Source organism: Meriones unguiculatus, chromosome 1 (assembly GCF_030254825.1).
Source record: "Meriones unguiculatus strain TT.TT164.6M chromosome 1, Bangor_MerUng_6.1, whole genome shotgun sequence".
NCBI classification, from domain to species: domain Eukaryota; kingdom Metazoa; phylum Chordata; class Mammalia; order Rodentia; family Muridae; genus Meriones; species Meriones unguiculatus.
Window position 1 is genome coordinate 75,525,545 of NC_083349.1, and position 27,736 is coordinate 75,553,280.

Genomic DNA, 27,736 nt, shown 5'->3' on the forward strand with positions numbered 1-27,736 from the left:
GTTATATCACTTTTCAGTTTTCCTGTTATAGTAATTGAACAGGCGACACGTATGTGAATTAGTTTACAAAGTTGTGCTTTGCGTTTCTGTTCTTTCGATGGAAACTTTTTTCGGTGCCGTACAGTGCGAGATAACACTTTTCGGTTTTCCTGTATTCCTAATTGAGCGAGTGACACACATGTGATTCAGTTTACAAAGTAGTGCTTTTCATTTATGTTCTTTCCTTGGAAACTTGTTCCTGTAAGGAACATGTTAGGGTTAAGGTTAGGGTTAGGGTTAGGGTTAGGGTTAGGGTTAGGGTTAGGGTTAGGTTAGGGCTGGGTAAGGGATATGGTTAGGGTTACGGTTAGGGTTAGGGTTAGGGTTAGGGGTCAGGGTCAGGGTTAGGGTTAGGGTTAGGGGTTAGGGTTAGGGTTAGGGTTAGGGGTAGGGTTAGGGGGTTAGGGTTAGGGTTACGGTTAGGGTTAGGGTTATATCACTTTTCAGTTTTCCTGTTATAATAATTGAACAGGTCACACATATGTGAATTAGTTTACAAAGTTGTGCTTTGCTTTTCTGTTCTTTCGTTGGAAACTTGATCTTGTGCTGTACAGTGAGATATATCACTTTTCAGTTTTCCTGTATTCCTATTGGAGCGAGCGACGCACATGTGATTTAGTTTACAAATTAATGATTTTCTTTTTTGTTCTTTCATTTGAAACTTGTTCCTGTGCTGTACAATGTGATATATCACTTTTCAGTTTTCCTGTTATAATAATTGAACAGGCGACACGTATGTGAATTAGTTTACAAAGTTGTGCTTTGCGTTTCTGTTCTTTCGATGGAAACTTGTTCCTGTGCTGTACAGTGCGTTATATCACTTTTCAGTTTTCCTGTTATAATAATTAAACAGGCGACACGTATGTCATTTAATTTACAAAGTTGTGCTTTGCGTTTCTGTTCTTCCTTTGGAAATTTGTTTCTGTGCCATGCAGTGCGAGATAACACTTTTCAGTTTTCCTGTATTCCTAATTGAGCGAGCGACATACATGTGATTCAGTTTACAAAGTAGTGCTTTTCATTTATGTTCTTTCCTTGGAAACTTGTTCCTGTTAGGAACAAGTTACGGTTAAGGTTAGGGTTAGGGTTAGGGATAGGGTTAGGGGTTAGGGTTAGGGTTAGGGTTAGGGGTTAGGGTTAGGGTTAGGGTTAGGGTTAGGGGTTAGGGTTATATCACTTTTCAGTTTTCCTGTTATAATAATTGAACAGGCGACACGTATGTCATTAATTTACAAAGTTGTGCTTTGCGTTTCTGTTCTTTCTTTGGAAATTTGTTTCTGTGCCATACAGTGCGAGATAACACTTTTCGGTTTCCCTGTATTCCTAATTGAGCGAGCGACACACATGTGATTTAGTTTACAAAGTAGTGCTTTGGATTTCTGTTCTTCGGTTGGAAACTTGTTTCTGTGCTGTACAGTGTTAGGGTTAGGGTTAGGGTTAGGGTTAGGGTTATATCACTTTTCAGTTTTCCTGTTATAATAATTGAACAGGCCACACATATGTGAATTAGTTTACAAAGTTGTGCTTTGCTTTTCTGTTCTTTCGTTGGAAACTTGTTCTTGTGCTGTACAGTGAGATATATCACTTTTCAGTTTTCCTGTATTCCTAATGGAGCGAGCGACGCACATGTGATTTAGTTTACAAATTAGTGATTTTATTATTTGTTCTTTCATTTGAAACTTGTTCCTGTGCTGTACAATGTGATATATCACTTTTCAGTTTTCCTGTTATAATATTGAACAGGCGACACGTATGTGAATTAGTTTACAAAGTTGTGCTTTGCGTTTCTGTTCTTTCGATGGAAACTTGTTCCTGTGCTGTACAGTGCGTTATATCACTTTTCAGTTTTCCTGTTATAATAATTGAACAGGCGACACGTATGTGAATTAGTTTAAAAAGTTGTGCTTTGCATTTCTGTTCTAACGATGGAAACTTGTTCCTGTGCTGTACAGTGCGTTATATCACTTTTCAGTTTTCCTGTTATAATAATTGAACTGGCGACACGTATGTCATTAATTTACAAAGTTGTGCTTTGCGTTTATGTTCTTTCTTTGGAAATTTGTTTCTGTGCCATACAGTGCGAGATAACACTTTTCGGTTTCCTTGTATTCCTAATTGAGCGAGTGACACACATGTGATTCAGTTTACAAAGTAGTGCTTTTCATTTATGTTCTTTCCTTGGAAACTTGTTCCTGTTAGGAACAAGTTAGGGTTAAGGTTAGGGTTAGGGTTAGGGTTAGGGTTAGGTTAGGGCTGGGTAAGGGATATGGTTAGGGTTACGGTTAGGGTTAGGGTTAGGGTTAGGGTTAGGGGTTAGGGTTAGGGTTAGGGTTAGGGTTAGGGTTAGGGTTAGGGGTTAGGGTTAGGGTTAGTGTTATATCGCTTTTCAGTTTTCCTGTTATAATAATTGAACAGGCCACACATATGTGAATTAGTTTACAAAGTTGTGCTTTGCTTTTCTGTTCTTTCGTTGGAAACTTGTTCTTGTGCTGTACAGTGAGATATATCACTTTTCAGTTTTCCTGTATTCCTAATGGAGCGAGCGACGCACATGTGATTTAGTTTACAAATTAGTGATTTTATTATTTGTTCTTTCATTTGAAACTTGTTCCTGTGCTGTACAATGTCATATATCACTTTTCAGTTCTCCTGTTATAATAATTGAACAGGCGAAACGTATGTCATTTAATTTACAAAGTTGTGCTTTGCGTTTCTGTTCTTTCTTTGGAAATATGTTTCTATGCCAAACAGTGCGAGATAACACTTTTCGGTTTCCCTGTATTCCTAATTGAGCGAGTGACACACATGTGATTCAGTTTACAAAGTAGTGCTTTTCATTTATGTTCTTTCCTTGGATACTTGTTCCTGTTAGGAACAAGTTAGGGTTAAGTTTAGGGTTAGGATTACGGTTAGGGTTAGGGGTTAGGGTTAGGGTTAGGGTTAGGGGTTAGGGTTATGGTTAGGGTTAGGGTTAGGGTTAGGGTTAGGGTTAGGGGTTAGCGCTAGGGTTAGGGTTAGGGTTAGGGGGTTAGGGTTAGGGTTAGGGTTAGGGTTAGGGTTATATCACTTTTCAGTTTTCCTGTTATAATAATTGAACAGGCCACACATATGTGAATTAGTTTACAAAGTTGTGCTTTGCGTTTCTGTTCTTTCGATGGAAACTTGTTCCTGTGCTGTACAGTGCGTTATATCACTTTTCAGTTTTCCTGTTATAATAATTAAACAGGCGACATGTATGTCATTTAATTTACAAAGTTGTGCTTTGCTTTTCTGTTCTTTCTTTGGAAATTTGTTTCTGTGCCATACAGTTCGAGATAACTCTTTTCGGATTCCCTGTATTCCTAATTGAGCGAGCGACATACATGGGATTTAGTTTACAAAGTAGTGCTTTGGATTTCTGTTCTTCGGTTGGAAACTTGTTTCTGTGCTGTACAGTGTGATATATCACTTTTCAGTTTTCCTGTTGTAATAATTGAACGGGTGACACGTATGTGATTTAGTTTACAAAGTTGTGCTTTGCGTTTCTGTTCTTTCTTTGGAAATTTGTTTCTGTGCCAAACAGTGCGAGATAACACTTTTCGGTTTCCCTGTATTCCTAATTGAGCGAGCGACATACATGTGATTCAGTTTACAAAGTAGTGCTTTTCATTTATGTTCTTTCCTTGGAAACTTGTTCCTGTTAGGAACAAGTTACGGTCAAGGTTAGGGTTAGGGTTAGGGTTAGGGTTAGGGTTAGGGGTTAGGGTTAGGGTTAGGGGTTAGGGTTAGGGTTAGTGTTAGGGTTAGGGGGTTAGGGTTAGGGTTAGGGTTATATCACTTTTCAGTTTTCCTGTTGTAATAATTGAACGGGTGACACGTATGTGATTTAGTTTACAAAGTTGTGCTTTGCCTTTCTGTTCTTTCGATGAAAACTTGTTTCTGTGCTGTACAGTGTGATATATCACTTTTCGGTTTTCCTGTATTCCTAATTGAGCGAGTGTCACACATGTGATTCAGTTTACAAAGTAGTGCTTTTCATTTATGTTCTTTCCTTGGAAACTTGTTCCTGTTAGGAACATGTTAGGGTTAAAGTTAGGGTTAGGGTTAGGGTTAGGGTTAGGGTTAGGTTAGGGCTGGGTAAGGGATATGGTTATGGTTACGGTAAGGGTTAGGATTAGGGTTAGGGGTTAGGGTTAGGGTTAGGGTTAGGGTTAGGGTTAGGGGTTAGGGTTAGGGTTAGGATTAGGGTTAGGGGGTTAGGGTTAGGGTTAGGGTTAGGGTTAGGGTTAGGGTTAGGGGTTAGGGTTAGGGTTAGGGTTAGGGTTAGGGTTAGGGTTAGGGTTATATCGCTTTTCAGTTTTCCTGTTATAATAATTGAACAGGCCACACATATGTGAATTAGTTTACAAAGTTGTGCTTTGCTTTTCTGTTCTTTCGTTGGAAACTTGTTCTTGTGCTGTACAGTGAGATATATCACTTTTCAGTTTTCCAGTATTCCTAATGGTGCGAGCGACGCACATGTGATTTAGTTTACAAATTAGTGATTTTTTTATTTGTTCTTTCATTTGAAACTTGTTCCTGTGCTGTACAATGTGATATATCACTTTTCAGTTTTCCTGTTATAATAATTGAACAGGCGACACGTATGTGAATTAGTTTACAAAGTTGTGCTTTGCGTTTCTGTTCTTTCGATGGAAACTTGTTCCTGTGTTGTACAGTGCGTTATATCACTTTTCAGTTTTCCTGTTATAATAATTAAACAGGTGACACGTATGTCATTTAATTTACAAAGTTGTGCTTTGCGTTTCTGTTCTATCTTTGGAAATTTGTTTCTGTGCCATACAGTGCGAGATAACATTTTTCGGTTTCCCTGTATTCCTAATTGAGCGAGCGACATACATGTGATTTAGTTTACAAAGTAGTGCTTTGGATTTCTGTTCTTCGGTTGGAAAGTTGTTTCTGTGCTGTACAGTGTGATATATCACTTTCCAGTTTTCCTGTTGTAATAATTGAACGGGTGACACGTATGTGATTTAGTTTACAAAGTTGTGCTTTGCTTTTCTGTTCTTTTGATGAAAACTTGTTTCTGTGCTGTACAGTGTGATATATCACTTTTCGGTTTTCCTGTATTCCTAATTGAGCGAATGACACACATGTGATTCAGTTTACAAAGTAGTGCTTTTCATTTACGTTCTTTCCTTGGAAACTTGTTCCTATTAGGAACAAGTTAGGATGAGGGTTAGGGTTAGGGTTAGGGTTAGGTTAGGGCTGGGTAAGGGATATGGTGAGGGTTACGGTTATCGTTAGGGTTAGGGTTAGGGGTTAGGGTTAGGGTTAGCGTTAGGGTTAGGCGTTAGGGTTAGGGTTAGGGTTAGGATTAGGGGTTAGGGTTAGGGTTAGGATTAGGGTTAGGTGTTAGGGTTAGGGTTAGGGTTAGGGTTAGGTTAGGGCTGATAAGGGATATGGTTAGGGTTACGGTTAGGGTTAGGGTTAGGGGTTAGGGTTAGGGTTAGGGTTAGAGTTAGGGTTAGGGGTTAGGGTTAGGGTTAGGGTTAGGGTTAGGGGGTTAGGGTTAGGGTTAGGGTTAGGGTTATATCACTTTTCAGTTTTCCTGTTATAATAATTGAACAGGCCACACATATGTGAATTAGTTTACAAAGTTGTGCTTTGCTTTTCTGTTCTTTCGTTGGAAACTTGTTTTTGTGCCGTACAGTGAGATATATCACTTTTCAGTTTTCCTGTATTCCTAATGGAGCGAGCGACGCACATGTGATTTAGTTTACAAATTAGTGCTTTGGATTTCTGTTCTTCGGTTGGAAACTTGTTTCTGTGCTGTACAGTGTGATATATCACTTTTCAGTTTTCCTGTTGTAATAATTGAACGGGTGACACGTATGTGATTTAGTTTACAAACTTGTGCTTTGCTTTTCTGTTCTTTCGATGAAAACTTGTTTCTGTGCCGTACAGTGCGAGATAACACTTTTCGGTTTTCCTGTATTCCTAATTGAGCGAGTGACACACATGTGATTCAGTTTACAAAGTAGTGCTTTTCATTTATGTTCTATCCTTGGAAACTTGTTCCTGTTAGGAACAAGTTAGGGTTAAGGTTAGGGTTAGGGTTAGGGTTAGGGTTAGGTTAGGGCTGGGTAAGGGATATGGTTAGGGTTACGGATAGGGTTAGGGTTAGGGTTAGGGTTATATCACTTTTCAGTTTTCCTGTTATAATAATTGAACAGGCCACACATATGTGAATTAGTTTACAAAGTTGTGCTTTTCTTTTCTGTTCTTTCGTTGGAAACTTGTTCTTGTGCTGTACAGTGAGATATATCACTTTTCAGTTTTCCTGTATTCCTAATGGAGCGAGCGACGCACATGTGATTTAGTTTACAAATTAGTGATTTTATTATTTGTTCTTTCATTTGAAACTTGTTCCTCTGCTGTACAATGTGATATATCACTTTTCAGTGTTCCTGTTATAATAATTGAACAGGCGACACGTATGTGAATGAGTTTACAAAGTTGTGCTTTGCGTTTCTGTTCTTTGGATGGAAACTTGTTCCTGTGCTGTACAGTGCGTTATATCACTTTTCAGTTTTCCTGTTATAATAATTAAACAGGCGACACGTATGTCATTTAATTTACAAAGTTGTGCTTTGCGTTTCTGTTCTTTCTTTGGAAATTTGTTTCTGTGCCATACAGTGCGAGATAACACTTTTCGGTTTCCCTGTATTCCTAATTGAGCGAGCGACATACATGTGATTTAGTTTGCAAAGTAGTGCTTTGGATTTCTGTTCTTCGGTTGGAAACTTGTTTCTGTGCTGTACAGTGTGATATATCACTTTTCAGTTTCCCTGTTGTAATAATTGAACGGGCGACACGTATGTGATTTAGTCTACAAAGTTGTGCTTTGCCTTTCTGTTCTTTCGATGGAAACTTGTTTCTATGCTGTACAGTGCGAGATAACACTTTTCGGTTTTCCTGTATTCCTAATTGAGCGAGTGACACACATGTGATTCAGTTTACAAAGTAGTGCTTTTCATTTATGTTCTTTCCTTGGAAACTTGTTCCTGTTAGGAACAAGTTAGGGTTAAGGTTAGGGTTAGGGTTAGGGTTAGGGTTAGGGTTAGGGTTAGGGTTAGGGTTAGGGGTTATGGTTAGGGTTAGGGTTAGGGGTTAGGGTTAGGGTTAGGGTTAGTGTTAGGGTTAGGGTAGGGGTTAGGGTTAGGATTGGGGTTAGGGTTAGGGGGTTAGGGTTAGGGTTAGGGTTATATCACTTTTCAGTTTTCCTGTTATAATAATTGAACAGGCGACACGTATGTCATTAATTTACAAAGTTGTGCTTTGCGTTTCTGTTCTTTCGATGGAAACTTGTTTCTGTGCTGTACAGTGCGTTATATCACTTTTCAGTTTTCCTGTTATAATAATTGAACAGGCGACACGTATGTGAATTAGTTTACAAAGTTGTGCTTTGCATTTCTGTTCTTTCGATGGAAACTTGTTTCTGTGCTGTACAGTGCGTTATATCACTTTTCAGTTTTCCTGTTATAATAATTGAACAGGCGACACGTATGTGAATTAGTTTACAAAGTTGTGCTTTGTGTTTTTGTTCTTTCGATGGAAACTTGTTTCTGTGCTGTACAGTGCGTTATATCACTTTTCAGTTTTCGTGTTATAATAATTGAACAGGCGACACGTATGTGAATTAGTTTAAAAAGTTGTGCTTTGCGTTTCTGTTCTTTCGATGGAAACTTGTTCCTGTGCTGTACAGTGCGTTATATCACTTTTCAGTTTTCCTGTTATAGTAATTGAACAGGCGACACGTATGTGAATTAGTTTACAAAGTTGTGCTTTGCGTTTCTGTTCTTTCGATGGAAACTTTTTTCGGTGCCGTACAGTGCGAGATAACACTTTTCGGTTTTCCTGTATTCCTAATTGAGCGAGTGACACACATGTGATTCAGTTTACAAAGTAGTGCTTTTCATTTATGTTCTTTCCTTGGAAACTTGTTCCTGTAAGGAACATGTTAGGGTTAAGGTTAGGGTTAGGGTTAGGGTTAGGGTTAGGGTTAGGGTTAGGTTAGGGCTGGGTAAGGGATATGGTTAGGGTTACGGTTAGGGTTAGGGTTAGGGTTAGGGGTTAGGGTCAGGGTTAGGGTTAGGGTTAGGGGTTAGGGTTAGGGTTAGGGTTAGGGGTAGGGTTAGGGGGTTAGGGTTAGGGTTACGGTTAGGGTTAGGGTTATATCACTTTTCAGTTTTCCTGTTATAATAATTGAACAGGTCACACATATGTGAATTAGTTTACAAAGTTGTGCTTTGCTTTTCTGTTCTTTCGTTGGAAACTTGATCTTGTGCTGTACAGTGAGATATATCACTTTTCAGTTTTCCTGTATTCCTATTGGAGCGAGCGACGCACATGTGATTTAGTTTACAAATTAATGATTTTCTTTTTTGTTCTTTCATTTGAAACTTGTTCCTGTGCTGTACAATGTGATATATCACTTTTCAGTTTTCCTGTTATAATAATTGAACAGGCGACACGTATGTGAATTAGTTTACAAAGTTGTGCTTTGCGTTTCTGTTCTTTCGATGGAAACTTGTTCCTGTGCTGTACAGTGCGTTATATCACTTTTCAGTTTTCCTGTTATAATAATTAAACAGGCGACACGTATGTCATTTAATTTACAAAGTTGTGCTTTGCGTTTCTGTTCTTTCTTTGGAAATTTGTTTCTGTGCCATGCAGTGCGAGATAACACTTTTCGGTTTTCCTGTATTCCTAATTGAGCGAGCGACATACATGTGATTCAGTTTACAAAGTAGTGCTTTTCATTTATGTTCTTTCCTTGGAAACTTGTTCCTGTTAGGAACAAGTTACGGTTAAGGTTAGGGTTAGGGTTAGGGTTAGGGTTAGGGGTTAGGGTTAGGGTTAGGGTTAGGGGTTAGGGTTAGGGTTAGGGTTAGGGTTAGGGTTAGGGGTTAGGGTTATATCACTTTTCAGTTTTCCTGTTATAATAATTGAACAGGCGACACGTATGTCATTAATTTACAAAGTTGTGCTTTGCGTTTCTGTTCTTTCTTTGGAAATTTGTTTCTGTGCCATACAGTGCGAGATAACACTTTTCGGTTTCCCTGTATTCCTAATTGAGCGAGCGACACACATGTGATTTAGTTTACAAAGTAGTGCTTTGGATTTCTGTTCTTCGGTTGGAAACTTGTTTCTGTGCTGTACAGTGTTAGGGTTAGGGTTAGGGTTAGGGTTAGGGTTATATCACTTTTCAGTTTTCCTGTTATAATAATTGAACAGGCCACACATATGTGAATTAGTTTACAAAGTTGTGCTTTGCTTTTCTGTTCTTTCGTTGGAAACTTGTTCTTGTGCTGTACAGTGAGATATATCACTTTTCAGTTTTCCTGTATTCCTAATGGAGCGAGCGACGCACATGTGATTTAGTTTACAAATTAGTGTTTTTATTATTTGTTCTTTCATTTGAAACTTGTTCCTGTGCTGTACAATGTGATATATCACTTTTCAGTTTTCCTGTTATAATATTGAACAGGCGACACGTATGTGAATTAGTTTACAAAGTTGTGCTTTGCGTTTCTGTTCTTTCGATGGAAACTTGTTCCTGTGCTGTACAGTGCGTTATATCACTTTTCAGTTTTCCTGTTATAATAATTGAACAGGCGACACGTATGTGAATTAGTTTAAAAAGTTGTGCTTTGCATTTCTGTTCTAACGATGGAAACTTGTTCCTGTGCTGTACAGTGCGTTATATCACTTTTCAGTTTTCCTGTTATAATAATTGAACTGGCGACACGTATGTCATTAATTTACAAAGTTGTGCTTTGCGTTTATGTTCTTTCTTTGGAAATTTGTTTCTGTGCCATACAGTGCGAGATAACACTTTTCGGTTTCCTTGTATTCCTAATTGAGCGAGTGACACACATGTGATTCAGTTTACAAAGTAGTGCTTTTCATTTATGTTCTTTCCTTGGAAACTTGTTCCTGTTAGGAACAAGTTAGGGTTAAGGTTAGGGTTAGGGTTAGGGTTAGGGTTAGGTTAGGGCTGGGTAAGGGATATGGTTAGGGTTACGGTTAGGGTTAGGGTTAGGGTTAGGGTTAGGGGTTAGGGTTAGGGTTAGGGTTAGGGTTAGGGTTAGGGTTAGGGTTAGGGTTAGGGTTATATCGCTTTTCAGTTTTCCTGTTATAATAATTGAACAGGCCACACATATGTGAATTAGTTTACAAAGTTGTGCTTTGCTTTTCTGTTCTTTCGTTGGAAACTTGTTCTTGTGCTGTACAGTGAGATATATCACTTTTCAGTTTTCCTGTATTCCTAATGGAGCGAGCGACGCACATGTGATTTAGTTTACAAATTAGTGATTTTATTATTTGTTCTTTCATTTGAAACTTGTTCCTGTGCTGTACAATGTCATATATCACTTTTCAGTTTTCCTGTTATAATAATTGAACAGGCGAAACGTATGTCATTTAATTTACAAAGTTGTGCTTTGCGTTTCTGTTCTTTCTTTGGAAATTTGTTTCTATGCCAAACAGTGCGAGATAACACTTTTCGGTTTCCCTGTATTCCTAATTGAGCGAGTGACACACATGTGATTCAGTTTACAAAGTAGTGCTTTTCATTTATGTTCTTTCCTTGGATACTTGTTCCTGTTAGGAACAAGTTAGGGTTAAGTTTAGGGTTAGGATTACGGTTAGGGTTAGGGGTTAGGGTTAGGGTTAGGGTTAGGGGTTAGGGTTATGGTTAGGGTTAGGGTTAGGGTTAGGGTTAGGGTTAGGGTTAGGGGTTAGCGCTAGGGTTAGGGTTAGGGTTAGGGGGTTAGGGTTAGGGTTAGGGTTAGGGTTAGGGTTAGGGTTATATCACTTTTCAGTTTTCCTGTTATAATAATTGAACAGGCCACACATATGTGAATTAGTTTACAAAGTTGTGCTTTGCGTTTCTGTTCTTTCGATGGAAACTTGTTCCTGTGCTGTACAGTGCGTTATATCACTTTTCAGTTTTCCTGTTATAATAATTAAACAGGCGACACGTATGTCATTTAATTTACAAAGTTGTGCTTTGCGTTTCTGTTCTTTCTTTGGAAATTTGTTTCTGTGCCATACAGTTCGAGATAACTCTTTTCGGATTCCCTGTATTCCTAATTGAGCGAGCGACATACATGGGATTTAGTTTACAAAGTAGTGCTTTGGATTTCTGTTCTTCGGTTGGAAACTTGTTTCTGTGCTGTACAGTGTGATATATCACTTTTCAGTTTTCCTGTTGTAATAATTGAACGGGTGACACGTATGTGATTTAGTTTACAAAGTTGTGCTTTGCGTTTCTGTTCTTTCTTTGGAAATTTGTTTCTGTGCCATACAGTGCGAGATAACACTTTTCGGTTTCCCTGTATTCCTAATTGAGCGAGCGACATACATGTGATTCAGTTTACAAAGTAGTGCTTTTCATTTATGTTCTTTCCTTGGAAACTTGTTCCTGTTAGGAACAAGTTACGGTCAAGGTTAGGGTTAGGGTTAGGGTTAGGGTTAGGGTTAGGGTTAGGGGTTAGGGTTAGGGTTAGGGGTTAGGGTTAGGGTTAGTGTTAGGGTTAGGGGGTTAGGGTTAGGGTTAGGGTTATATCACTTTTCAGTTTTCCTGTTGTAATAATTGAACGGGTGACACGTATGTGATTTAGTTTACAAAGTTGTGCTTTGCCTTTCTGTTCTTTCGATGAAAACTTGTTTCTGTGCTGTACAGTGTGATATATCACTTTTCGGTTTTCCTGTATTCCTAATTGAGCGAGTGACACACATGTGATTCAGTTTACAAAGTAGTGCTTTTCATTTATGTTCTTTCCTTGGAAACTTGTTCCTGTTAGGAACATGTTAGGGTTAAAGTTAGGGTTAGGGTTAGGGTTAGGGTTAGGGTTAGGTTAGGGCTGGGTAAGGGATATGGTTATGGTTACGGTAAGGGTTAGGATTAGGGTTACGGGTTAGGGTTAGGGTTAGGGTTAGGGTTAGGGTTAGGGGTTAGGGTTAGGGTTAGGATTAGGGTTAGGGGGTTAGGGTTAGGGTTAGGGTTAGGGTTAGGGTTAGGGTTAGGGGTTAGGGTTAGGGTTAGGGTTAGGGTTAGGGTTAGGGTTAGGGTTATATCGCTTTTCAGTTTTCCTGTTATAATAATTGAACAGGCCACACATATGTGAATTAGTTTACAAAGTTGTGCTTTGCTTTTCTGTTCTTTCGTTGGAAACTTGTTCTTGTGCTGTACAGTGAGATATATCACTTTTCAGTTTTCCAGTATTCCTAATGGAGCGAGCGACGCACATGTGATTTAGTTTACAAATTAGTGATTTTTTTATTTGTTCTTTCATTTGAAACTTGTTCCTGTGCTGTACAATGTGATATATCACTTTTCAGTTTTCCTGTTATAATAATTGAACAGGCGACACGTATGTGAATTAGTTTACAAAGTTGTGCTTTGCGTTTCTGTTCTTTCGATGGAAACTTGTTCCTGTGTTGTACAGTGCGTTATATCACTTTTCAGTTTTCCTGTTATAATAATTAAACAGGTGACACGTATGTCATTTAATTTACAAAGTTGTGCTTTGCGTTTCTGTTCTATCTTTGGAAATTTGGTTCTGTGCCATACAGTGCGAGATAACATTTTTCGGTTTCCCTGTATTCCTAATTGAGCGAGCGACATACATGTGATTTAGTTTACAAAGTAGTGCTTTGGATTTCTGTTCTTCGGTTGGAAAGTTGTTTCTGTGCTGTACAGTGTGATATATCACTTTCCAGTTTTCCTGTTGTAATAATTGAACGGGTGACACGTATGTGATTTAGTTTACAAAGTTGTGCTTTGCTTTTCTGTTCTTTTGATGAAAACTTGTTTCTGTGCTGTACAGTGTGATATATCACTTTTCGGTTTTCCTGTATTCCTAATTGAGCGAATGACACACATGTGATTCAGTTTACAAAGTAGTGCTTTTCATTTACGTTCTTTCCTTGGAAACTTGTTCCTATTAGGAACAAGTTAGGATGAGGGTTAGGGTTAGGGTTAGGGTTAGGTTAGGGCTGGGTAAGGGATATGGTGAGGGTTACGGTTATCGTTAGGGTTAGGGTTAGGGGTTAGGGTTAGGGTTAGCGTTAGGGTTAGGCGTTAGGGTTAGGGTTAGGGTTAGGATTAGGGGTTAGGGTTAGGGTTAGGATTAGGGTTAGGTGTTAGGGTTAGGGTTAGGGTTAGGGTTAGGTTAGGGCTGGGTAAGGGATATGGTTAGGGTTACGTTTAGGGTTAGGGTTAGGGTTAGGGGTTAGGGTTAGGGTTAGGGTTAGAGTTAGGGTTAGGGGTTAGGGTTAGGGTTAGGGTTAGGGTTAGGGTTATATCACTTTTCAGTTTTCCTGTTATAATAATTGAACAGGCCACACATATGTGAATTAGTTTACAAAGTTGTGCTTTGCTTTTCTGTTCTTTCGTTGGAAACTTGTTTTTGTGCCGTACAGTGAGATATATCACTTTTCAGTTTTCCTGTATTCCTAATGGAGCGAGCGACGCACATGTGATTTAGTTTACAAATTAGTGCTTTGGATTTCTGTTCTTCGGTTGGAAACTTGTTTCTGTGCTGTACAGTGTGATATATCACTTTTCAGTTTTCCTGTTGTAATAATTGAACGGGTGACACGTATGTGATTTAGTTTACAAACTTGTGCTTTGCTTTTCTGTTCTTTCGATGAAAACTTGTTTCTGTGCCGTACAGTGCGAGATAACACTTTTCGGTTTTCCTGTATTCCTAATTGAGCGAGTGACACACATGTGATTCAGTGTACAAAGTAGTGCTTTTCATTTATGTTCTATCCTTGGAAACTTGTTCCTGTTAGGAACAAGTTAGGGTTAAGGTTAGGGTTAGGGTTAGGGTTAGGGTTAGGTTAGGGCTGGGTAAGGGATATGGTTAGGGTTACGGATAGGGTTAGGGTTAGGGTTAGGGTTAGGGGTTAGGGTTAGGGTTAGGGTTAGGGTTAGGTTTAGGGGTTAGGGGTAGTGTTAGTTTTAGGGTTATATCAATTTTTAGTTTTCCTGTTATAATAACTGAACAGGCGACACATATGTGAATTTGTTTACAAAGTTGTGCTTTGCGTTTCTGTTCTTTCGATGGAAAATTGTTTCTGTGCTGTACAGTGCGAGATAACACTTCTCCGTTTTCCTGTATTTCTAATTGAGCGAGTGACACACATGTGATTCAGTTTACAAAGTAGTGCTTTTCATTTATGTTCTTTCCTTGGAAACTTGTTCCTGTTAGGAACATGTTAGGGTTAAAGTTAGGGTTAGGGTTAGGGTTAGGGTTAGGGTTAGGTTAGGGCTGGGTAAGGGATATGGTTATGGTTACGGTAAGGGTTAGGATTAGGGTTACGGGTTAGGGTTAGGGTTAGGGTTAGGGTTAGGGGTTAGGGTTAGGGTTAGGATTAGGGTTAGGGGGTTAGGGTTAGGGTTAGGGTTAGGGTTAGGGTTAGGGTTAGGGGTTAGGGTTAGGGTTAGGGTTAGGGTTAGGGTTAGGGTTAGGGTTATATCGCTTTTCAGTTTTCCTGTTATAATAATTGAACAGGCCACACATATGTGAATTAGTTTACAAAGTTGTGCTTTGCTTTTCTGTTCTTTCGTTGGAAACTTGTTCTTGTGCTGTACAGTGAGATATATCACTTTTCAGTTTTCCAGTATTCCTAATGGAGCGAGCGACGCACATGTGATTTAGTTTACAAATTAGTGATTTTTTTATTTGTTCTTTCATTTGAAACTTGTTCCTGTGCTGTACAATGTGATATATCACTTTTCAGTTTTCCTGTTATAATAATTGAACAGGCGACACGTATGTGAATTAGTTTACAAAGTTGTGCTTTGCGTTTCTGTTCTTTCGATGGAAACTTGTTCCTGTGTTGTACAGTGCGTTATATCACTTTTCAGTTTTCCTGTTATAATAATTAAACAGGTGACACGTATGTCATTTAATTTACAAAGTTGTGCTTTGCGTTTCTGTTCTATCTTTGGAAATTTGGTTCTGTGCCATACAGTGCGAGATAACATTTTTCGGTTTCCCTGTATTCCTAATTGAGCGAGCGACATACATGTGATTTAGTTTACAAAGTAGTGCTTTGGATTTCTGTTCTTCGGTTGGAAAGTTGTTTCTGTGCTGTACAGTGTGATATATCACTTTCCAGTTTTCCTGTTGTAATAATTGAACGGGTGACACGTATGTGATTTAGTTTACAAAGTTGTGCTTTGCTTTTCTGTTCTTTTGATGAAAACTTGTTTCTGTGCTGTACAGTGTGATATATCACTTTTCGGTTTTCCTGTATTCCTAATTGAGCGAATGACACACATGTGATTCAGTTTACAAAGTAGTGCTTTTCATTTACGTTCTTTCCTTGGAAACTTGTTCCTATTAGGAACAAGTTAGGATGAGGGTTAGGGTTAGGGTTAGGGTTAGGTTAGGGCTGGGTAAGGGATATGGTGAGGGTTACGGTTATCGTTAGGGTTAGGGTTAGGGGTTAGGGTTAGGGTTAGCGTTAGGGTTAGGCGTTAGGGTTAGGGTTAGGGTTAGGATTAGGGGTTAGGGTTAGGGTTAGGATTAGGGTTAGGTGTTAGGGTTAGGGTTAGGGTTAGGGTTAGGTTAGGGCTGGGTAAGGGATATGGTTAGGGTTACGTTTAGGGTTAGGGTTAGGGTTAGGGGTTAGGGTTAGGGTTAGGGTTAGAGTTAGGGTTAGGGGTTAGGGTTAGGGTTAGGGTTAGGGTTAGTGTTATATCACTTTTCAGTTTTCCTGTTATAATAATTGAACAGGCCACACATATGTGAATTAGTTTACAAAGTTGTGCTTTGCTTTTCTGTTCTTTCGTTGGAAACTTGTTTTTGTGCCGTACAGTGAGATATATCACTTTTCAGTTTTCCTGTATTCCTAATGGAGCGAGCGACGCACATGTGATTTAGTTTACAAATTAGTGCTTTGGATTTCTGTTCTTCGGTTGGAAACTTGTTTCTGTGCTGTACAGTGTGATATATCACTTTTCAGTTTTCCTGTTGTAATAATTGAACGGGTGACACGTATGTGATTTAGTTTACAAACTTGTGCTTTGCTTTTCTGTTCTTTCGATGAAAACTTGTTTCTGTGCCGTACAGTGCGAGATAACACTTTTCGGTTTTCCTGTATTCCTAATTGAGCGAGTGACACACATGTGATTCAGTTTACAAAGTAGTGCTTTTCATTTATGTTCTATCCTTGGAAACTTGTTCCTGTTAGGAACAAGTTAGGGTTAAGGTTAGGGTTAGGGTTAGGGTTAGGGTTAGGTTAGGGCTGGGTAAGGGATATGGTTAGGGTTACGGATAGGGTTAGGGTTAGGGTTAGGGTTAGGGGTTAGGGTTAGGGTTAGGGTTAGGGTTAGGGTTAGGTTTAGGGGTTAGGGGTAGTGTTAGTTTTAGGGTTATATCAATTTTTAGTTTTCCTGTTATAATAACTGAACAGGCGACACATATGTGAATTTGTTTACAAAGTTGTGCTTTGCGTTTCTGTTCTTTCGATGGAAAATTGTTTCTGTGCTGTACAGTGCGAGATAACACTTCTCCGTTTTCCTGTATTTCTAATTGAGCGAGTGACACACATGTGATTCAGTTTACAAAGTAGTGCTTTTCATTTATGTTCTTTCCTTGGAAACTTGTTCCTGTTAGGAACAACTTAGGGTTAAGGTTAGGGTTAGGGTTAGGGTTAGGTTAGGGCTGGGTAAGGGATATGGTTAGGGTTATGGTTAGCGTTAGGGTTAGGGGTTAGGGTTAGGGTTAGGGGTTAGGGTTGGTGTTAGGGTTAGGGTTAGGGTTAGGGGTTAGGGTTAGGGTTAGGGTTAGGTGTTAGGGTTAGGGTTAGGGGTTAGGGTTAGGGGCTTAGGGTTAGGGTTAGGTTTATGTCACTTTTCAGTTTTCCTGTTATAATAATTGAACAGGCGACACATATGTGAATTAGTTTACAAAGTTTTGCTTTGTGTATCTATTCTTTCAATGGAATCTTGTTTCTGTGCGGTACAGTGCGAGATAACACTTTTCAGTTTTCCTGTATTCCTAATTGAGCGAGCGACACACAGGTGATTCCGTTTAAAAGTAGTGCTTTGCTTTTCTCTTCTTTCGTTGGAAACTTGTTCTTGTGCTGTACAGTGAGATATATCACTTTTCAGTTTTCCTGTTATAATAATTGAACAGGCGACACGTATGTGAATTAGTTTACAAAGTTGTGCTTTGCGTTTCTGTTCTTTCGATGGATACTTGTTCCTGTGCTGTACAGTGCGTTATATCACTTTTCAGTTTTCCTCTTATAATAATTGAACAGGCGACACGTATGTCATTTAATTTACAAAATTGTGCTTTGCGTTTCTGTTCTTTCTTTAGAAATTTGTTTCTGTGCCATACAGTGCGAGATAATACTTTTCGGTTTCCCTGTATTCCTAATTGAGCGAGCGACACACATGTGATTTAGTTTACAAAGTAGTGCTTTGGATTTCTGTTCTGCGGTTGGAAACTTGTTTCTGTGCTGTACAGTGTGATATATCACTTTTCAGTTTTCCTGTTGTGATAATTGAACGGGTGACACGTATGTGATTTAGTTTACAAAGTTGTGCTTTGCGTTTCTGTTCTTTCGATGAAAACTTGTTTCTGTGCTGTACAGTGTGATATATCACTTTTCGGTTTTCCTGTATTCCTAATTGAGCGAGTGACACACATGTGATTCAGTTTACAAAGTAGTGCTTTTCATTTACGTTCTTTCTTTGGAAACTTGTTCCTGTTAGGAACAAGTTAGGATTAGGGTTAGGGTTAGGGTTAGGGTTAGGTTAGGGCTGGGTAAGGGATATGGTTAGGGTTACGGTTAGCGTTAGGTTTAGGGTTAGGGTTAGGGTTAGGGGTTAGGGTTAGGGTTAGGGATAGGGTTAGGGTTAGGGGTTAGGGTTAGTGTTAGGGTTAGGGTTATATCACTTTTCAGTTTTCCTGTTATAATAACTGAACAGGTGACACATATGTGAATTTGTTTACAAAGTTGTGCTTTGCTTTTCTGTTCTTTCGTTGGAAACTTGTTCTTGTGCTGTACGGTGAGATATATCACTTTTCAGTTTTCCTGTATTCCTAATGGAGCGAGCGACGCACATGTGATTTAGTTTACAAATTAATGATTTTGTTTTTTGTTCTTTCATTTGAAACTTGTTCCTGTGCTATACAATGTCATATATCACTTTTCAGTTTTCCTGTTATAATAATTGAACAGGCGAAACGTATGTCATTTAATTTACAAAGTTGAGCTTTGCGTTTCTGTTCTTTCGATGGAAACTTGTTCCTGTGCGTTATATCACTTTTCAGTTTTCCTGTTATAATAATTGAACAGGCGACACGTATGTGAATTAGTTCACAAAGTTGTGCTTTGCGTTTCTGTTCTTTCGATGGAAACTTGTTCCTCTGCTGTACAGTGCGTTATATCACTTTTCAGTTTTCCTGTTATAATAATTGAACAGGCGACACGTATGTGAATTAGTTTACAAAGCTGTGCTTTGCGTTTCTGTTCTTTCGATGGAAACTTGTTCCTGTGCTGTACAGTGCGTTATATCACTTTTCAGTTTTCCTCTTATAATAATTGAACAGGCGACACGTATGTCATTTAATTTACAAAGTTGTGCTTTGCGTTTCTGTTCTTTCTTTGGAAATTTGTTTCTGTGCCATACAGTGCGAGATAATACTTTTCGGTTTCCCTGTATTCCTAATTGAGCGAGCGACACACATGTGATTTAGTTTACAAAGAAGTGCTTTGGATTTCTGTTCTTCGGTTGGAAACTTTTTTCTGTGCTGTACAGTGTGATATATCACTTTTCAGTTTTCCTGTTGTAATAATTGAACGGGTGACACGTATGTGTTTTAGTTTACAAAGTTGTGCTTTGCGTTTCTGTTCTTTCGATGAAAACTTGTTTCTGTGCTGTACAGTGTGATATATCACTTTTCGGTTTTCCTCTATTCCTAATTGAGCGAGTGACACACATGTGATTCAGTTTACAAAGTAGTGCTTTTCATTTACGTTCTTTCCTTGGAAACTTGTTCCTGTTAGGAACAAGTTAGGATTAGGGTTAGGGTTAGGGTTAGGGTTAGGTTAGGGCTGGGTAAGGGATATGGTTAGGGTTACGGTTAGCGTTAGTGTTAGGGGTTAGGGTTAGGGTTAGGGTTAGGGTTAGGGGTTAGGGTTAGGGTTAGGGTTAGGGGTTAGGGTTAGGTTTAGGGTTAGGGGTTAGGGTTAGGGGCTTAGGGTTAGGGTTAGGTTTAGGGTTAGGGTTAGGGTTAGGGGTTAGGGTTAGGGTTAGGGTTAGGGGTTAGGGTTAGTGTTAGGGTTAGGGTTATATCACTTTTCAGTTTTCCTTTTATAATAACTGAACAGGCGACACATATGTGAATTTGTTTACAAAGTTGTGCTTTGCTTTTCTGTTCTTTCGTTGGAAACTTGTTCTTGTGCTGTATAGTGAGATATATCACTTTTCAGTTTTCCTGTATTACTAATGGAGCGAGCGACGCACATGTGATTTAGTTTACAAATTAATGGTTTTGTTTTTTGTTCTTTCATTTGAAACTTGTTCCTGTGCTGTACAATGTCATATATCACTTTTCAGTTTTCCTGTTATAATAATTGAACAGGCGAAACGTATGTCATTTAATTTACAAAGTTGAGCTTTGCGTTTCTGTTCTTTCGATGGAAACTTGTTCCTGTGCGTTATATCACTTTTCAGTTTTCCTGTTATAATAATTGAACAGGCAACACGTAGGTGAATTAGTTTACAAAGCTGTGCTTTGCGTTTCTGTTCTTTCGATGGAAACTTGTTCCTGTTCTGTACAGTGCGTTATATCACTTTTCAGTTTTCCTGTTATAATAATTGAACAGGCGACACGTATGTGAATTAGTTTACAAAGTTGTGCTTTGCGTTTCTGTTCTTTCAATGGAAACTTGTTTCTGTGCTGTAGAGTGTGTTATATCACTTTTCAGTTTTCCTGTTATAATAATTGAACAGGCGACAAGTATGTGAATTAGTTTACAAAGTTGTGCTTTGCGTTTCTGTTCTTTCGATGGAAACTTGTTTCTGTGCTGTACAGTGCGTTATATCACTTTTCAGTTTTCCTCTTATAATAATTGAACAGGCGACACGTATGTGAATTAGTTTACAAAGTTGTGCTTTGCCTTTCTGTTCTTTCGATGGAAACTTATTCCTGTGCGTTATATCACTTTTCAGTTTTCCTGTTATAATAATTGAACAGGCGACACGTATGTGAATTAGTTTACAAAGTTGTGCTTTGCATTTCTGTTCTTTCGATGGAAACTTGTTCCTGTGCTGTACAGTGCGTTATATCACTTTTCAGTTTTCCTGTTATAATAATTGAACAGGCGACACGTATGTGAATTAGTTTACAAAGTTGTGCTTTGCGTTTCTGTTCTTTCGATGGAAACTTATTCCTGTGCTGTACAGTGAGTTATATCACTTTTCAGTTTTCCTGTTATAATAATTGAATAGGCGACACGTATGTCATTTAATTTACAAAGTTGTGCTTTGCGTTTCTGTTCTTTCTTTGGAAATTTGTTTCTGTGCCATACAGTGCGAGATAACACTTTTCGGTTTCCCTGTATTCCTAATTGAGCGAGCGACACACATGTGATTTAGTTTACAAAGGAGTGCTTTAGATTTCTGTTCTTCATTTGGAAACTTGTTTCTGTGCTGTACAGTGTGATATATCACTTTTCAATTTTCCTGTTGTGATAATTGAACGGGTGACACGTATGTGATTTAGTTTACAAAGTTGGCTTGGCCTTTCTGTTCGTTCGATGGAAACTTGTTTCTGTGCCGTACAGTGCGAGATAACACTTTTCGGTTTTCCTGTATTCCTAATTGAGCGAGTGACACACATGTGATTCAGTTTACAAAGTAGTGCTTTTCATTTATGTTCTTTCCTTGGAAACTTGTTCCTTGTTAGGAACAAGTTAGGGTTAACGTTAGGGTTAGGGTTAGGGTTAGGTTAGGGCTGGGTAAGGCATATGGTTAGGGTTACGGTTAGCGTTAGGGTTAGGGTTAGGGGTTAGGGTTAGGGTTAGGGTTAGGGTTATGGGTTAGGGTTAGCGTTAGGGTTAGGGGTTAGGGTTAGGGTTAGGGTTAGGGTTAGGTGTTAGGGTTAGGGTTAGGGGTTAGGGTTAGGGGCTTAGGGTTAGCGTTAGGATTAGGGTTATATCACTTTTCAGTTTTCCTGTTATAATAATTGAACAGGCGACACATATGTGAATTAGTTTACAAAGTTTTGCTTTGTGTATCTATTCTTTCAATGGAATCTTGTTTCTGTGCCGTACAGTGCGAGATAACACTTTTCAGTTTTCCTGTATTCCTAATTGAGCGAGCGACACACAGGTGATTCCGTTTAAAAGTAGTGCTTTGCTTTCCTGTTCTTTCGTTGGAAACTTGTTCTTGTGCTGTACTGTGAGATATATCACTTTTCAGTTTTCCTGTTATAATAATTGAACAGTCGACATATATGTGAATTAGTTTACAAAGTTGTGCTTTGCCTTACTGTTCTTTCGTTGGAAACTTGTTCTTGTGCTATACAGTGAGATATATCACTTTTCAGTTTTCCTGTATTCCTAATGGAGCGAGCGACGCACATGTGATTTAGTTTACAAATTAGTGATTTTATTATTTGTTCTTTCATTTGAAACTTGTTCCTGTGCTGTACAATGTGATATATCACTTTTCAGTTTTCCTGTTATAATAATTGAACAGGCGACACGTATGTGAATTAGTTTACAAAGTTGTGCTTTGCGTTTCTGTTCTTTCGATGGAAACTTGTTCCTGTGCTGTACAGTGCGTTATATCACTTTTCAGTTTTCCTCTTATAATAATTGAACAGGCGACACGTATGTCATTTAATTTACAAAGTTGTGCTTTGCGTTTCTGTTCTTTCTTTGGAAATTTGTTTCTGTGCCATACAGTGAGAGATAACATTTTTCGGTTTCCCTGTATTCCTAATTGAGCGAGCGACATACATGTGATTTAGTTTACAAAGTAGTGCTTTGGATTTCTGTTCTTCGGTTGGAAACTTGTTTCTTTGCTGTACAGTGTGATATATCACTTTTCAGTTTTCCTGTTGTAATAATTAAACGGGTGACACGTATGTGATTTAGTTTACAAAGTTGTGCTTTGCTTTTCTGTTCTTTCGATGAAAACTTGTTTCTGTGCTGTACAGTGCGTTATATCACTTTTCAGTTTTCCTGTTATAATAATTGAACAGGCCACACATATGTGAATTAGTTTACAAAGTTGTGCTTTGCCTTACTGTTCTTTCGTTGGAAACTTGTTCTTGTGCTGTACAGTGAGATATATCACTTTTCAGTTTTCCTGTATTCCTAATGGAGCGAGCGACGCACATGTGATTTAGTTTACAAATTAGTGATTTTATTATTTGTTCTTTCATTTGAAACTTGTTCCTGTGCTGTACAATGTGATATATCACTTTTCAGTTTTCCTGTTATAATAATTGAACAGGCGACACGTATGTGAATTAGTTTACAAAGTTGTGCTTTGCGTTTCTGTTCTTTCGATGGAAACTTGTTCCTGTGCTGTACAGTGCGTTATATCACTTTTCAGTTTTCCTCTTATAATAATTGAACAGGCGACACGTATGTCATTTAATTTAGAAAGTTGTGCTTTGCGTTTCTGTTCTTTCTTTGGAAATTTGTTTCTGTGCCATACAGTGCGAGATAACACTTTTCGGTTTCCCTGTATTCCTAATTGAGCGAGCGACATACATGTGATTTAGTTTACAAAGTAGTGCTTTGGATTTCTGTTCTTCGGTTGGAAACTTGTTTCTTTGCTGTACAGTGTGATATATCACTTTTCAGTTTTCCTGTTGTAATAATTGAACGGGTGACACGTATGTGATTTAGTTTACAAAGTTGTGCTTTGCTTTTCTGTTCTTTCGATGAAAACTTGTTTCTGTGCTGTACAGTGTGATATATCACTTTTCGGTTTTCCTGTATTCCTAATTGAGCGAGTGACACACATGTGATTCAGTTTACAAAGTAGTGCTTTTCATTTACGTTCTTTCCTTGGAAACTTGTTCCTGTTAGAAACAAGTTAGGATTAGGGTTAGGGTTAGGGTTAGGGTTAGGGTTAGGTTAGGGCTGGGTAAGGGATATGGTTAGGGTAACGGTTAGCGTTAGGGTTAGGGGTTAGGTTTAGGGTTAGGGTTAGGGTTAGGGGTTAGGGTTACTGTTAGGGTTAGGGTTAGGGTTAGGGGTTAGGTTAGGGTTAGGGTTAGGTGTTAGGGTTAGGGTTAGGGGTTAGGGTTAGGGGCTTAGGGTTAGGGTTAGGGTTAGGGTTAGGGTTATATCACTTTTCAGTTTTCCTGTTATAATAATTGAACAGGCGACACGTATGTGAATTAGTTTACAAAGTTGTGCTTTGCGTTTATGTTCTTTCGATGGAAACTTGTTTCTGTGCTGTACAGTGCGTTACATCACTTTTCAGTTTTCCTGTTATAATAATTGAACAGGCGACACGTATGTGAATTAGTTTACAAAGTTGTGCTTTGCGTTTCTGTTCTTTTGATGGAAACTTGTTCCTGTGCGTTATATCACTTTTCAGTTTTCCTGTTATAATAATTGAACAGGCGACACGTATGTGAATTAGTTTACAAAGTTGTGCTTTGCGTTTCTGTTCTTTCGATGGAAACTTGTTCCTGTGCGTTATATCACTTTTAAGTTTTCCTGTTATAATAATTGAACAGGCGACACGTATGTCATTTAATTTACAAAGTTGTGCTTTGCGTTTCTGTTCTTTCTTTGGAAATTTGTTTCTGTGCCATACAGTGCGAGATAACACTTTTCGGTTTCCCTGTATTCCTAATTGAACGAGCGACACACATGTGATTTAGTTTACAAAGTAGTGCTTTGGATTTCTGTTCTTCGGTTGGAAACTTGTTTCTGTGCTGTACAGTGTGATATATCACTTTTCAGTTTTCCTGTTGTAATTATTGAACGGGTGACACGTATGTGATTTAGTTTACAAAGTTGTGCTTGGCATTTCTGTTCTTTCGATGGAAACTTGTTTCTGTGCTGTACAGTGCAAGATAACACTTTTCGGTTTTCCTGTATTCCTAATTGAGCGAGTGACACACATGTGATTCAGTTTACAAAGTAGTGCTTTTCATTTATGTTCTTTCCTTGGAAACTTTTTCCTGTTAGGAACAAGTTAGGGTTAAGGTTGGGGTTAGGGTTAGGGTTAGGGTTAGGTTAGGGCTGGGTAAGGTATATGGTTAGGGTTACGGTTAGCGTTAGGGTTAGGGGTTAGGGTTAGGGTTAGGGTTAGGGTTAGGGTTAGGGTTAGGGGTTAGGGTTAGGTGTTAGGGTTAGGGTTAGGGGTTAGGGTTAGGGGCTTAGGGTTAGGGTTAGGGTTAGGGTTAGGTGTTAGGGTTAGGGTTAGGGGTTAGGGTTAGGGGCTTAGGGTTAGGGTTAGGGTTAGGTTTATATCACTTTTCAGTTTTCCTGTTATAATAATTGAACAGGCGTCACATATGTGAATTAGTTTACAAAGTTTTGCTTTGTGTATCTATTCTTTCAATGGAATCTTGTTTCTGTGCCGTACAGTGCGATATAACACTTTTCAGTTTTCCTGTATTCCGAATTGAGCGAGCGACACACAGGTGATTCCGTTTAAAAGTAGTGCTTTGCTTTTCTGTTCTTTCGTTGGAAACTTGTTCTTGTGCTGTACTGTGAGATATATCACTTTTCAGTTTTCCTGTATTCCTAATGGAGCGAGCGACGCACATGTGATTTAGTTTAAAAATTAATGATTTTCTTTTTTGTTCTTTCATTTGAAACTTGTTCCTGTGCTGTACAATGTCATATATCACTTTTCAGTTTTCCTGTTATAATAATTGAACAGGCGAAACGTATGTCATTTAATTTACAAAGTTGTGCTTTGCGTTTCTGTTCTTTCGATGGAAACTTGTTTCTGTGCTGTAGAGTGCGTTATATCACTTTTCAGTTTTCCTGTTATAATAATTGAACAGGCGACACGTATGTGAATTAGTTTACAAAGTTGTGCTTTGCGTTTCTGTTCTTTCGTTGGAAACTTGTTCCTGTGCTGTACAGTGCGTTATATCAATTTTAAGTTTTCCTGTTATAATAACTGAACAGGCGACACTTATGTGAATTAGTTTACAAAGTTGTGCTTGGCCTTTCTCTTCTTTCGATGGAAACTTGTTTCTGTGCCGTACAGTGCGAGATAACACTTTTAGGTTTTCCTGTATTCCTAATTGAGCGAGTGACACACATGTGATTCAGTTTACAAAGCAGTGCTTTTCATTTATGTTCTTTCCTTGGAAACTTGTTCCAGTTAGGAACAAGTTAGGGTTAAGGTTAGGGTTAGGGTTAGGGTTAGGGTTAGGGGTACGGTTAGATTAGGGCTGGGTAAGGGATATGGTTAGGGTTACGGTTAGGTTTAGGGTTAGGGTAAGGGGTTAGGGTTAGCGTTAGGGTTAGGGTTAGGGTTAGGGGTTAGGGTTAGGGTTAGGGTTAGTGTTATATCACTTTTCAGTTCTCCTGTTATAATAATTGAACAGGCCACACATATGTGAATTAGTTTACAAAGTTGTGCTTTGCTTTTCTGTTCTTTCGTTGGAAACTTGTTCTTGTGCTGTACAGTGAGATATATCACTTTTCAGTTTTCCTGTATTCCTAATGGAGCGAGCGACGCACATGTGATTTAGTTTACAAATTAGTGATTTTATTATTTGTTCTTTCATTTGAAACTTGTTCCTGTGCTGTACAATGTGATATATCACTTTTCAGTTTTCCTGTTATAATAATTGAACAGGCGACACGTATGTGAATTAGTTTACAAAGTTGTACTTTGCGTTTCTGTTCTTTCGATGGAAACTTGTTCCTGTGCTGTACAGTGCGTTATATCACTTTTCAGTTTTCCTGTTATAATAATTAAACAGGCGACATGTATGTCATTTAATTTACAAAGTTGTGCTTTGCGTTTCTGTTCTTTCTTTGGAAATTTTTTTCTGTGCCATACAGTGCGAGATAACACTTTTCGGTTTCCCTGTATTCCTAATTGAGCGAGCGACATACATGTGATTTAGTTTACAAAGTAGTGCTTTGGATTTCTGTTCTTCGGTTGGAAACTTGTTTCTGTGCTGTACAGTGTGATATATCACTTTTCAGTTTTCTAGTTGTAATAATTGAACGGGTGACACGTATGTGATTTAGTTTACAAAGTTGTGCTTTGCTTTTCTGTTCTTTCGATGAAAACTTGTTTCTGTGCTGTACAGTGTGATATATCACTTTTCGGTTTTCCTGTATTCCTAATTGAGCGAGTGACACACATGTGATTCAGTTTACAAAGTCGTGCTTTTCATTTACGTTCTTTCCTTGGAAACTTGTTCCTGTTAGGAACAAGTTAGGTTTAGGGTTAGGGTTAGGGTTAGGGTTAGGGTTAGGTTAGGGCTGGGTAAGGGATATGGTTAGGGTTACGGTTAGGGGTTAGTGTTAGGGTTAGGGTTAGGGTTAGGGGCTTAGGGTTAGGGTTAGGGTTAGGGTTAGTGTTATATCACTTTTCAGTTTTCCTGTTATAATAATTGAACAGGAGACACATATGTGAATTAGTTTACAAACTTGTGCTTTGTGTATCTATTCTTTCAATGGAATCTTGTTTCTGTGCCGTACAGTGCGAGATAACACTTTTCAGTTTTCCTGTATTCCTAATTGAGCGAGCGACACACAGGTGAATCCGTTTATATGTAGTGCTTTGCTTTTCTGTTCTTTCGTTGGAAACTTGTTCTTGTGCTGTACAGTGAGATATATCACTTTTCAGTTTTCCTGTATTACTAAAGGAGCGAGCGACGCACATGTGATTTAGTTTACAAATTAATGATTTTCTTTTTTGTTCTTTCATTTGAAACTTGTTCCTGTGCTGTACAATGTCATATATCACTTTTCAGTTTTCCTGTTATAATAATTGAACAGGCGAAACGTATGTCATTTAATTTACAAAGTTGTGCTTTGCGTTTCTGTTCTTTCGATGGAAACTTGTTTCTGTGCTGTACAGTGCGTTATATCACTTTTCAGTTTTCCTGTTATAATAATTGAACAGGCGACACGTATGTGAATTAGTTTACAAAGTTGTGCTTTGCGTTTCTGTTCTTTCGATGGAAACTTGTTTCTGTGCTGTACAATGCGTTATATCACTTTTCAGTTTTCCTGTTATACTAATTGAACAGGCGACACGTATGTGAATTAGTTTAAAAAGTTGTGCTTTGCGTTTCTGTTCTTTCGATGGAAACTTGTTCCTGTGCTGTACAGTGCGTTATATCACTTTTCAGTTTTCCTGTTTTAATAATTGAACAGGCGATACGTATGTGAATTAGTTTACAAAATTGTGCTTTGCGTTTCTTTTCTTTCGATGGAAACTTGTTCCTGTGCTGTACAGTGCGTTATATCACTTTTCAGTTTTCCTGTTATAATAATTGAACAGGCGACACGTATGTCATTTAATTTACAAAGTTGTGCTTTGCGTTTCTGTTCTTTCTTTGGAAATTTGTTTCTGTGCCATACAGTGCGAGATAACACTTTTCGGTTTCCCTGTATTCCTAATTGAGCGAGCGACATACATGTGATTTAGTTTACA